The sequence below is a fragment of the Opisthocomus hoazin genome, chromosome 7, assembly GCF_030867145.1.
Source record: "Opisthocomus hoazin isolate bOpiHoa1 chromosome 7, bOpiHoa1.hap1, whole genome shotgun sequence".
In the NCBI taxonomy this organism is placed as follows: Eukaryota; Metazoa; Chordata; class Aves; order Opisthocomiformes; family Opisthocomidae; genus Opisthocomus; species Opisthocomus hoazin.
The window spans coordinates 7,051,244-7,065,085 of NC_134420.1; the positions used below are offsets into that span (position 1 = coordinate 7,051,244).

The 13,842-nt window shown below is 38.5% G+C and overlaps 1 protein-coding gene across 5 annotated transcripts in view; it reads left to right on the plus strand.

Moving 5' to 3' along the window:
• The window catches only part of ANO3 (anoctamin 3), a 155,012-nt gene that overhangs the window by 48,374 nt on the left and 92,796 nt on the right, over nucleotides 1–13,842 (plus strand). The window contains exon 1 of one of the 5 annotated variants that reach the window (XM_075426382.1): nucleotides 8,564–8,633. The exons of the other annotated variants lie outside the window; for them this stretch is intronic. The gene's annotated coding sequence lies outside the window, so the exon portion shown is untranslated. Of the gene's footprint in view, nucleotides 1–8,563; nucleotides 8,634–13,842 lie in introns of those variants that run through there. 5 annotated transcript variants of the gene reach the window in all.

The window sequence follows — 13,842 nt, forward strand, 5'->3', positions numbered from 1 at the left end:
AGCACCATCTTGGGAAACATTCTGTGACCTTCAAGCTCCACTTGCTGTTACAGTAAAGCTTAGGTTTCTTCGAGGGACCTGTAAGGTCCTACGTAGCAAAGAGTATCCATCTTATCTTCAGTATACGAGTGATAGATTTAAAACCAGCTTACATTTTCTTGCCTGCTGCTGATGTTGGTGGGCATCTTTCGATTTATGTAACTGGGTTCTGACCCTAAAGTCTTGACTAAGAAAAGCGCTTGCACCATAACTACACACATGGTTGTGCAGTAAAAGTATATGACTATTTAGTTCCTGCAGTTTCAAAATGTATATAACTGAGTAGTGATGTGCTTAAATTGAATCACGTGGCTGAGCTATTTGCAGGGTCATCTTCTGCGACCAGCGTTCCTGCTGTGGTGGCTGGGTCCCTGGACACGTGAGGAGAGGGAGAATAGGTACAGCACCTTCTCCCTGGTAATTAGTTATTAGGTCAGTGCACCCTCCAGAGAACACATAGACCCTTTCATTTGCCTACACAGTATAAATCACGCATCAGCGCTAAGTTGCTAGAGGAGTTCCATATCTTTTTACTCTTACCAGACAGATGACCAGAAAAAATACAAGTTATTAAAAAAAAAAATTAGCAAAGTGGCAGGATAATTACTATACAAGAGTGAAAAAGTGTGAACCCTCTTTGTTGCATTAGTATAGCATTCAAATAACAGATTTTATTTTCAATATCTTTAAAAATAACTTGTTATGTTCTTCTTCATGCTCGTTAGGTTAACCTTTTGTTAAGAATACCTACATGTGTTACTGTCTCTTAGAAATATCTGTTTAAACAGTGTGTTTATTTGGAACTTGATTCAACTTGTAATTAGATTTAACTGTATCTTAGTAATTCTGTTGCCATACTGTGACCACAGGGGTGAAATTAGAAGCAGTAAATATATATGCTTTTTTTTTAAAACTGCAACAAATGCCTATTATACTGTAGATATTTATGCAGTTATATTGACAGGCACCTATACTGCAGTACACATGCTAGAAAACAAGGAGTGTGCATGTTCTTTTATTACCCCTTGCAAAAATTAAAATTCCCATGATTTTTTTTCTTATTATAAGAAATAATGTCTCCTTTCTCCCATTCATTGACAGCAGAATAGAGTCAGTGGAAAGAGAAGCTGAAATGGTAATAACTGGTCTATAACTAAGGCAATAGCTATACATTAATATTAGAATCTTTTCTGGAATTAGAATCAGAATAAAAAAGAATCAAGATGAAGAAATAAAAGGGTGAGGCTTTGAAGATTTGATGGGAAAAAGTGACTAATTACACAATTGTATGGTACAGGTTCTATCAAACCTATGAACTGAACTTTGGAATTGATTATATTCTCTTTCACCTTGTATTTATACTCTTTGTTACACTTTTTCAGTAAGACATTGCTATACTGGCTTGGAGATTTTTGAGTTGTGTGGATGTGTTCTTTTCGTGGTGTTTGTTTGGTTTTTTAAACCTGCCTGAATTTTTTTGATGAGGAGTTCCACTGGGAAGGAATGGCTCCCTTGGAGAGGGAAGACAGACACATAAACCTCTCCAAACTATTTCCTCAGTACTGTTTGTCTTTCTTTTACTGTTTTATTTATTAAAAAAAAAACAAAACCTACCTCAATCTAAACATAATTTTAGTGCTATTAGGTGTTTTCTTCTGACTATCTCATCTTGGTTTGTTGACTTTGATACTGCTCTTTAGGTTGTATGTTTATTTTGGACCATTCCATGCCTCTTCAATGAGAGACCTACATACACAAAAGGGAGAATGCTTTTTTTCACATTGATTACACCTATTATGATATAGTACTATTTTATATCAAAATTCATCTTTCCTTCAGTCAGTGTTTACATGTATTTTATTCTTTGCAACCATTCAGGTTGTGTTTATACTTGCATTTAAAGATAGATTATTTTACACTGCAGTGCTCTGTCCTCTGTGTCTTGCATATTCTGTAACCTGCCTGGCCACACGGAACACTACCGTGCTCTACTTTCAGAGAGCCTGTTACAGGACTCCGCTTTCTCCAGAAGGGCCATCCATTCTGCACAGTGCACAAAAGTCTGTCTGAGCACTGTACAGTGCTTTTAACTTCTGCTGTATTGTCCAGCCATGAAAAACTGTCAGTTACTGTCTGCTTTGATCTGTCTCTTCATCTTAATATTTTTGACAATTTTGGGAATGTTGACAGAGCTTTTCTTTTTATTTAGCACCAATAAAAATGTTAAATTTGATTCTTTTTTTATTCATTTATTTTCAAAGTTTTTAATATTTATATTTTTCCACCATCTCTTTTGTTGCACCAATCCATCTGCCAAGTACGTACTAATCCTCTTCAACAAATATTTGGGTTTTTCTCTGAGAGTACTAGCTTTATGGTTATTCTCCAGTACACTCAGGTATAATCCATAGCAAAATATTATCCCCAAACAAATCTTTTCTGGCATGAATTCAGTTTTTTAACTAATTTCATTGCACCACTTTTTCCTATGGAAATGCTGTAAGCCTCCGTCAAGTCGTTGTCCTGCGTACCTTCTGCCTAACTGCAGTTCTCAACGGACGTTTTGCAGGCATCAGTTTTTCAACTGAACGTAATCAACCTCCTTGCAGGTTCCCTTTGGATTGGAATTATAGGACTGAGAGCTTGGCATTTGTTATAAACTGCAGCTAGATTTGTCTCGGTGAATGAAATCTGGGGGTGAGGGGGAGTTTTTCCAGCTCTGAGTGAAAATATATAGAGCAATATTGCTTATGACTGAAAATACAATGACCAAAATAATCAACTTTTTTTTTGGTAAGTGCCTAATTACTGTTCAGGGCAAGACCTGAAGCAGCACTGTGCACCTGATGTACATGTAGTTAATCAGCCATTCCTAATGTTGGATCAATTTCTGGAATCAAAATACAAATTGAAGTAATCTGCAGGTTGATTTTTTTTTGTTGTTGTCCAAGTCTCTTACAGAACTAAATTCCAGATAGATTGGCACCCAAGTCTGAGGAATATTGGGTTATTAATACTCTACTGACTGAGCAGCTCTTTTTAGCTCTTGATTTGCTCTGCACAAAGTGTTATGTTTTTTACCAAAGGCAGATCTCATGCAGGTTTTATATATTGTTTTGTAAAGATATATGCAGAAAGCTGAGCAAACCCAGAACTTTGTAATTGTATTCCTATTGACTTTTTAGAGAAGTAAACAAAATAACAAGGCTTGGGTAAGATACTATGCCTTTTGTCTTACCTGAACACCTTTATTGTTGCATCAGTTATAATCTGAATTAGGTTATAGGACCCTGTTTCTAACTTGTTGACTTCTAATCTGACCAACTGTGGCAGAATACAGAAGGTGAATAAAGACATTTCACAGTCCATGATGCTCGTAAAGGAGCTGGTTGCTATCAGACCTTTCATCTTCTAAGGTGAAAAGGGAATGGAGGCACTTGGATATGTGAGCAAGAGAAAGCACCTACATTTTGAATTTTATGCCTTCATGGGCTGTTCGCTTCAGTTGTTTGCTCTTTTGTTTGGCTAGCAAATAAATATCATAACCTGGTTCAAAACCCTTGAGACATATTCATTTTGTGTTTGATGCATTTAAGCTCTATCTTGTTCTATTAAAAGGCAATAATGCACTTTCTTTTCCCTAACATCATTATGTTGTTGCTAAATAAACTCAGTTGTACCAGTGTGGGTCTCCTAAGGCTGCTGTGAGAAGGCATTTTCTGAAGAACTCCAAGAATGAGGCCTGGGACATAGGCTACTTTGATGAGGACAAACAGCCTTCCGGAGAGTTACTGTGGTTTTGTGTTTGTGGGAGAAGAATAGAGTATTTTGTTGATTTCTGATGTTTTCTGGCAGATATGTTTATAACAACTTTGGAGATCTTCCAGACTAGGCAGCAGCATTCTGAAACCTTTTAATTCCCGTCTTCAATTAAGCGCAAGAATATCTTGCTTTATTTGCATGCAAGTATTATTGATTAGTTGGGCACCAACTTTATTATGTTAAAATTAAAGTTTAAATTAGATAAGACCAGATAATCATGGAGGAGATGAACTTTGTAAAAGGTATTGCATAAAGCTTTAGAACGAAATCACTATTCAAAGCTATTTGCTTTTCTTAACTGTGCTTTTAATGGCAACTAGACCCCCTTGGCAAAAAAAAACACTCTGCTTGTCTGAACTGTTCCTTACTTTAAAACTGTTTCTCCCATCTTTCAGGAAAGATCAAATGTATTGGCTGTTATCTGCAAATCAGCCACTTAAAAATGTTTAAAGTACATCTCAATAACATGGGTAACGTCAGAAAGATGTATCATCTGGCTTGTTATAGTGGTCATGAGGCAGTCTCAAAGTTTTGTACCAAATCAACAATATTCTGTAACGTGAAATTTGGTATGAGTGCTGCCTTACTGATGCAGTACTGAAAACAACATTGAAATCTGTGTTTAACTTGATTCTTTTTGTCTACAAAACCTGTATTCAACTTTTCCTTTCCATTTTGGTGCTCTTCAAAATCCGTAAATGAAAAGCTGTTTCATTAGAAGTTACTTCCTTGTGGAGAAGATGAGAAATTGAAGTCTTAAAACAGTTCTTAATCAGATATACAGAAAAAATAGATTTGGGGGCTGTATTAGATAATCAAGAAAATAGAGTGAAGAAGTAGATGGTGAGGATGTGAAAAAATCCTGGCTATTTTCAAAAGTTGGCTGAGTCATACGGATTCCAAAGTAGGTAATACGGTTGTACTTAGGTGGACATACAACCAGGTTTTGTGTGTATACACGGCAGTCGATACCACAGAGGGGCCTGAAAGACTTGAAGTAAGCTATTGGGGTTGGGACATGGTTGTCTGTAACAGAAGCCTTCATTTTTTCCTAATCCTGTGAGCATATGGTATAATAGGGCTGCTTAGAGATTTCGTGAGATAAATGTCTTTATTTCCCCCTCCCCCCCAACCCCAAAACAGATTTCTAATCATGTTTCAAGGCAATGACCCATAAGTATTGCCGTTTTATTGGGGGATTCTACAAATCTTGCAATTTGGGACAACTTTTCTACATTTTGTAGATATATACTTTCAAATCACAAATGAAAACATGTCTATGCTTATTTTTTTTTTTTTTTTTTTTTAGCTTCTCATCCTGTGAGTTAATTATGTAATTTTGTCAAGGTAAAGCTGTTTAAACTAGTAGACCTCATTTTAATTTTGCAGCTGGTCATTACATGAATTATCCTGATCGGTGCCATGTGGGAGCAAGGCCAACCACCTGCTATATTTAGAAGGAGAGTTTTGTGCAGCTTGCAAGCAATTCTTTAATTCTGGCAGTTGAATTTCCTGCTGCTTCTACAAGGAAGTAGGTCTTTGCTTCACTGGCCTGAGCGGTGTATGATGGGCGAAACATAATTTCTCACTCTTCATGAAAGCACTGTAGTACGTCTGTGCTTGGGTTTATTTATTTATTTAATTACTCTGCTATTGGTATAGTTATGAGAAAAACAAGGCCATGACTACTTGGAATGAGTTTGCAATCAGAGTTACAGAAACAGAGAATCCTGTTTGCAGTCCTGAGGAATGGGAGGAATGTCTGCAATGGTCTTTACATCCTGTATTTTTGTTGCATTATTGGTTTGCTTCTGCTGGCGCAAAGGGAAATGTGTAGGTGATGATGGTGTCACTGGGGAGTAAAGAGAGTTCCGTATTAATGGGGATGTCAAATGCCTAATGCAAGCATGAATGTAAAACTTAAAAATAGTAAACGTTATTCACGAGTTTTCTGTTCCAGTGGAGTCCTCTAAGGATCATGTTTAACCCTAGCTTTTTTAGTATTTTAAGTAGTGACCTGGAAGTACGTGTAAAACACGACTGCACTGGCGTGCAGAGGTCATGCGCGCTGAATCTCTTGCTGAATTGCGTGCTGGCCAACAGTAAGCAGAAGTTGGAGACTTTTTCTGGGAAAAAAACTTTTCAGTGTCTCCAGAAAAAGATTTTTATTTTTGTGAGGGGCAGCTATTTATGAAAGAAAATCGCTGTCCATGGAAGACCTATAGCCAAAAGGGCTAACATGACTTTTGAACCTTTGTGTTTGCTGTTGTTAGAGTGCCATTGGAAAGTTGTGTGCTGCTCTACATCTGTTTACAAGGTTTATGGGGAAAAATTCACTATCTCTGAGAACTCTTATACCAGGATTCAGTGTGTTTTAGATAATCACTAAATGAAATAAGCGTATTTTTCTTTAAGTTCTGATGAGTGTGTTTGCTTGGAGAAATTTCAGATGATCCCACTAATTCCTTTCCCTTTTTTTAGCTATGCTTCTGGATTGAAGTTTTTTTTCTCACATGTATAACTTGAGAGAAAAAAACTAGCATGATATAGGCATTTACAATTTACTTAATTGTTTATGTTCTTCTCTTCACAACATTTCCAACTGCAAAAAATTGAAGGAAAATCATGGTATTTAGTGGAAGCAGTCTTCAAAGGCATGATTGATGATATCATTAAACCTCATACTATTTCATAAACACCTTCATAAATCAATGTTATTTGTGTAGTGAGATGGGATTGAAAAATACCATCACAACGTCTTCCTATCATTCCAGATGTATTTATTGGCTAGCCTGGGAGTTACACTCACCCAGCGGCTACATTTGAACCGTTTAACAGGAATAATGTTGACTTGTTTACTTCATAATGGAAAAGGCAGTTAAGGTGATCTGAAAAAACACCTTCAGACAATTTCGATTCATAAGCTTTCACGATATAGTATTGAAGAGAAATAGGGTTCATCCTTGAAGGCTGTTTTCTCCCGTGTTTAGTATGTGGCTTGTTTTTCCTTTCTTGGCAAGAAAAGGATTGGTTAATGTTCTCCAGTTTTGATGAGGCTTTTAAAATGTGTTTGTTAATATAATAAGAATAATTGATGCTGGGTTTTTTTTTCTATAAGAATATAGAATGAAGTCAGAGGTTATCCAGTTTGATTCTACCTTTTTTATATAAAAGGAAAGTATGGCTACATTCCTGACTTTACTCAAATAAGGGTTTAATGTGTGAAACTGAATACCCTTTGTGTTTGTTCAGGTATTAAAAATAGATAAGAAAACTTCTGCGGTTACTGAATTAATTCATTATTTATTGATGATTAAATATCTTTTGGTTATGGTTTCTCAGAATTTAATAGAGTAATTATCCTACGATAAGTTTTCTTTTGTAGATTGCAACTGCCAGTCAGAGTAAGCTTATTCTTTAGCAGTGATTACCTGTTACATCCATTAAGTATGGAAAACTAGATGCTTTTCAAAATTGAGCTGGTTTATACTTGGTACTATAGAAATATGTTTTCGTATTAAATATCATGACAACCGTTGCAAACTTTTCTTCATATCTGGTGTGATTAAAGATTCTGTGATGGTGCCACTGACAGAAACATTTGAGCTTTATCAGATTCTCCGTCTGTTTAATATGTTTTATGAATGACGTTCCATCTTAATTAGTGATGTATGGTATTTGAAGCCAAAGACTTTACAGAAGTTTTTTTACAGTTAAGGTATTTTTATCATGCAAACATATGATGACATGAGTCGTTGGTAAGATTCACAGGTTACTGATACTGATTGTGGACATTATTATATAGCATATCTCTATAAAGCTGATGCTATTGCTTTGACGCCTGTAGTAGCTACTCCTGTTTTATGCTAAACTTTATGCTGGAGCAAATGGGCAGTAGCTATTGGGTTGTTCTTTTTGAAATTAGCAGTGGTCCAGCCTTGCTAAGTGTGCTTCCAGCATTGGGTTAGCAATGTGTGTGGACTAGCTGTCAAACTCTCCTTATGTAAGATTAGGAGCAAATGAAATGCTTTTTTATTTTTTCTTTTAATAGTAAAGAAGTGATCAACTGTATCTGTATTTCATGGAATGAGGCATAGGAAAATTTTTCCTTTATGTTTCTAATGGCAAAAACCTGGAGGCATCTGAGTGCTGGCTGAATTTAGAGTCTTTCTAGACTGACATAATGTTGAGCATGCATTAAATTGTGCATACTGATTTAATGATCAGAAAAGCTCATCTTGCTCTAGCTCTATCTTTCCTGCCTGCACTGGTAGGAAGCTATGAGAAGATGCAGTACAGCTGGCTAGTCTGGCTTTGGGCCATGTAGGGATTTGTCTACATGACAGGAATCCCCAGATTCCCCTCAGAAAGAACACTTTCCAAGGCAGAAGAGCCAAAATAAAAGGCAAGATCTGGTTCAACCATGAACTTGAACCACCTTTTTCTTCAAAATGAGAAACTTCTATACTCATGCTATACTATTTTCCATACTCATGCTAAGTGCCAGAGGAATATTTTGTAGGGAAAGAACTAATAAATGCAGTTCAAATAGAAAAACAAGTGTATTCTTTTTTTCTAAAGTGTACGTGTCTCTTATTGCAGATCCAAATATCACTGAACAAGCAAGGTCTGTGTAGCGAAGTTCCAGCTGGAAAGGTGCAGGTTCTAGAAAGCACCCCTATGGCGAAGAGAGGAATGAATAAAAATAATTTCAGTAAATCAGTGACCCCGTTGATGATGTCAGCCACAAGCTGTTTGTGTGCCAGAGCTGGGTGAGTGTTGGCATGCAACGGCAAATGCCACCAAAACTAGCGTATCACAGGACCGGACTCTGACACGCTAGCAGGGATGAATTAACTTGTTAAATTTGAATCATGAAGACAGGTCATACTATGAACGCAACAGCAAATGACACATGGGGCCAGACTCTTTTCAGTGCTGTGCCCAGTGACAGGACAAGGGGCAACGGGCACAAACTGAAGCAGAGGAGGTTCCATCTGAAAATGAGGAAGAACTTCTTCCCTCTGAGGGTGACAGAGCCCTGGAACAGGCTGCCCAGGGAGGTTGTGGAGTCTCCTTCTCTGGAGATATTCAAGACCCGCCTGGACAAGGTCCTTTGCAGCCTGCTGTAGGTGACCCTGCTTCAGCAGGGGGGTTGGACTAGATGACCCACAGAGGTTCCTTCCAGCCCCTACCATTCTGTGATTCTGTGAACGTGCTCTGAGGTTACTTTGATGTGATTCACTCTCCCCAAGCAGCAGCAACATGGTACTAAGGCATTTGTTTGAAATGACAGGGAGGAGTATACAGTGAGAGACAGCAAAGGGAGTAATTTTCTTTTAAATTGAGGCAGTGCCTCATAAAAGAATGATACTTTTTTTTGTATGTATCACTTAAATTGTTGTTAAAATTGAATGACAGTTTGTGTTATTCGCGTTACCGTAAATGTCTTTGGTAATAAAGCGATTCATCTTGCTACACACCGTGATTCCGGTACAGATGCAAGAAACATTCTTTTTCAGCGACACTATGCAGTGTGTGGTAGGGCCCATAATTACTGGCAGCGTATCACTGCTTAAGAAAATGATCGTTAAAGCCATCCAGAACAATTATGAAATACATATTTTTATATATTATTACATATTGCACATGGCTGTGCCTGACTACTATAGACTTTGGTCTAATAACCGCGTCCATTTAGGCAGAACTACAAAGATTACTTCTGAGAAAGCTTGCAGGTAGCGTGGCAGGCATGGCGTGTTGAACCCGTGTCGTCGGCGCTGCAGCCCAGCGGCACTGGGCACTTGGCTAGCACACAGCACCTGTTTCAGAATCCTTGAGAAGCAGCGTCCTTTCTGCTCGTACCTGTTTAAAGACCTGCGGCACCTTCTGAGGCAGCAGAACCTTACATCTATCTACCTTAACCTCGTATCAAATTAATACTTAAGTTGGCTGACCAAGAACAGTTAGGCTGTGTTGCAGGTCTGGAAGAGCTTTCCTCAGTGCACTAATGAAGGTCTGCATTTCTTGATAGAGCAGCACTTACATTGATGCAGAGCATGTTCTGTGAGCTCAGGGAAGTTTTTAAATGAAAGGCCCTTTTAAACCCTAGCTATTGTACTTAAATATGGGGAATATCCTGCAAATCAAAGGACCTTCTTTGTGGACTCATATGTTGAGATTTAGATAAGACAGAGACTTGCTGAGTGTGACATCTTCGAGTGGCACAGGTTTGGATGGGGAAGATTCCTTGGAAGTTGGTTGTGCTCCAAGCAGCAGAAATGTTTAGAACGCTTATTTCTTTCTAGCACAGTCAGAGAGAGGTAGTGAGCCAATACATATCACTAAGAGACTAAGATTTATAAGAACATGCTGCAGAGTAAATTGTGCTGTCAAGCAGAGGAATGGTGTAGTAAAACAGACTCTCTGCACTAATCTTCTGAGGATCTTTGACACTGTGTACAGCAATCACAGATCTGCTGATCCTGTACAGACAGGAGGCTTTAGCACTCTGCATAGCAAACCCCATGTATTTAATTTTCCTCGGCATTGAAACCATAGGTATTTTGTAGTTCTTTTCCTCTGCCTTATGTTTTTGGTAGAGGTGAATATTAATGTGTGTTTGTAATCTTCATTTATGTGAATATTCTTGGACAGAAAGATTTCCCAGGTATTTTGAGAGCTGTATTTTTTCTTCCGTGGTGTGTTTGCATATAGTTCACTTTGGCAGGAAAGGCAGCAGTCGCTCAGAGGTCGTGTTGTGTTGTTCTTGGTGGAACAACTTGAGGCATTTGAACAAGAGAGCAGCAAAAATTTCTGGCATTGACTTCTGAATGTGTCTGCTGGGTCTGGCTGGGATGGAGTTGGTTTTCTTCATAGCAGCCTGTATGGTGCTGCATTTTGGATCTGCGACCATAACAGTGTTGGTAACAGCCCAGGGTTTTGGCTGTTGCTGAGCAGTACTTGTGCAGAATCATGGCCTTTGATTTTTCCTGGCTTTGCTCCACCATGAGCAGGCTGGAGGTGGGCAAGAGGCCAGGAGGGGACGCAGCCAGGACCACTGACCCCAGGTGAGCAGAGGGATATCTCATGCCACAGAGCATCAGCTCAGCAGTGAAATCTGAGCAGCAGGGAGATAGTCACTGCTCAGAGACTGGCTGGGCATCGGTCTGCTCGTGGGAGGTAGTGAGTGATTGCCATTGCACCAGTGTTTTGTTTTGGTTTTTTTCCTTTATCTTTTCTTCACTTATTAAACTGTCTTTACCTTAGCCGATGAGTTTTTCTCACTCTTGCTCTTCCCGTTCTCTCTCCCCATCCCACTGTGGGGTGGTCAGCAAGCGGCTGCGTGGTGCTTAGCTGGTGGCTAAGGTCAACCCACCCCAGCATACAATGCGTTTGGCTTTGAAAATGTGTTTCTAATTTTGTAAACAATGGAGAGCTGCCTGAAGAATTAAGAGTTCCTTGCAACTAACTACTCAGTTAGCGAGGGCAATATGAGACTTGGTAAATGTGTACAAATACGTATGGGGTTTTTTTCAATTTTAAGTTGTAACAAGCAATTGCCCAGTGGTGAAGGTCGACTTGCACAGCTGCCTTTTGTCCTTCATGAGTTCCTTCTGCTCTGCCTGTGGCCTGGCTGCTTGCTCCCTGCTTTACACCTGGAGAAACTGCATGACCGGTGACGGGATGTGGCTCTCCTGCTGCCCAGCTTCCAGGCACACTCCATTAGTTACCCAGCCGTGGGGTGCCCCCCTGCTCCACCGTGCTCTCTCTGCCTGACCTGCTGGTTCCTGGGGTACAGGGGGACTGTAAGCAAAAGCAGGAGAAACAAACCCTGTCCGTCATGGAGCTGAGTTTGTGTACATGGTGTATCAGCTCTTTAATGGACTTGGATTTTGCTCAGGATTGAATTACTCAGTTTTTACAAGGATGGTGTGCATCAAGGCCTTAGACTGAGTCAGGTGTAGAATAATGAGTTTCTCTTCCATATAAACTTAGGAAAGCCACTTAATTTTCTTGTATATCAGAAACAAATATAAGAGGTGGGCATTTTCCAAATCACAGTCCCAGCTGTTTTGTTCTAACTGACTTTAAAATGCGGAGCTTTTCGCCACCATGTGCTTCTACAATGCTTTGTTTCACAAAGGTTACCCAATAGGTAAAAGGATTAAGAGCATTAAGATAATTCCATAATTGTGAAGGGGAAATTAATTTTGTAGCTTTGAAAGGAAAGTGTAAATGTTTTACAGAATGGAACACCCTTAGGATCGGTATTTTAGCTCCTCATTTGTTTTTTTTTTTCCCCCTAAATTCACACCTTATAGTGTACAAGAGTCTTTCAGAAATAAATTTATTTCAAGTTTTCATAGTGCCTATAAGCCATCCTTTGTGCCAAATACCAGAATACAATATGAGGCATACTTATAGCAGAGTCACAGTCAAAAATTCATACTGTCGTTCTGTAATCATTATTAAATACATACTTACTGTCAAACCTGAATATTTAGAAATGTATCTAATTGTAATTACTTAAGAGGAATAATGAGCATGTTTAAGGATAATAATACCTCTGCGTGGCCCTGTTTTTGCAGGTTCGAATTTCGGTTGTTTGACAAATTCCTGAGATTTTGGGAAGAAATTTAGAATGGGAGTTAAATGGGATGAATACTGATAAAATTATCATCTTGAAAGTGTAGTTGCATATTTTTGATTGTAGATAATTATCACACTCAGAACAGAGACAGCCCGTCATATGAACAAAATGTGCTGAAATAATACATACTACTTTGAAAACTGAACTATTGTTAACCGGTGTAGCACAACAGCAGCTGATTAGTTGTTTAAAAATCTCATACTACATTTGAGCAAGAATGTCATAAAATAGTTTCAGTATTATAACTGCCAAGTAATTTTTCACAATCAAAGTGTTTAATTTCAGTGAAAAAAAATTCATATAGCCAGTTTTTCAGGGTTGGGTTCCTTTTGAGTGTATTAATAAAGAAGTCATACTGTGTGTTAGTGTAGTAATAGTAAACAGTTAACAGAGTCTGAAGGTCAGCAACTGATAAACAGAGGAATAAAACCATCTTGTTTTATCAGAAAAATCATAGAATCATAGAAAGTTTTGGGTTGGAAGGGACCCCTAGAGGTCATCTAGTCCAACCCCCCTGCAGCGAGCAGGGACACTGCTAACTAGATCAGGTTGCTAAAAATCTGACTTTTGATATTAATTTTAACCTTACTAGAATGTGAAGTTAATTATGGACAAGCTTAGATGCATTAAAGTTTGCTAATTGGAACTGGGCACTGAACACCTGCGTAGCTGACAGCCTTACGATGTTTTTGCATTAGAAGGCCCAAGTGAGAACAGTGGGAATACTCACAAGAATTGTGGCAAAATGATGAATATGCTGTTTTCCAAGGAACAAGCTTTACTTGCATAGGGGAAAAAAGAATACTAGAGTACCTATCATTGTCCTTTGTCCAGCAGGGATGGATAATAAAATGGTAATAAAATAAAATCTGTTTGTTTTAATCACTTGTTCATTTCACAGTAACATTTTCAATATTCATGACTTTCTGCAGGTTTACATGGGGGTCTCATTTTATGTTCCTGTTCTTTTGTGAAATACCTCGTATTAAGTGAGTGTGTGTATTTGAGTGCCATTAAATTGTTTCAGGCCTACATTTGTGTAGCTTAGTGTAATTAAAGTGATATTAATGAGAACGTTTGCATAGTGCTGGGGGTAAAAAGGAAAGAATACTGTTCTTATGGCACATTGTAGCACTTTCTAAATCCTAAACTGTAAGAGTGATAATGTCAACAAAGTTGATGATAATGCATTATTTGGTGTACGTTGACGAACAATTCTGTACTGGGAACATGGCTGGGGGCTGCACACTGCAGACTGGGCAGGAGTGGCCTCTGGATTTGTGTCCTGGCAAAGAGCCTTTCAAGTAAGAGGCAGAAAATTAATTCTT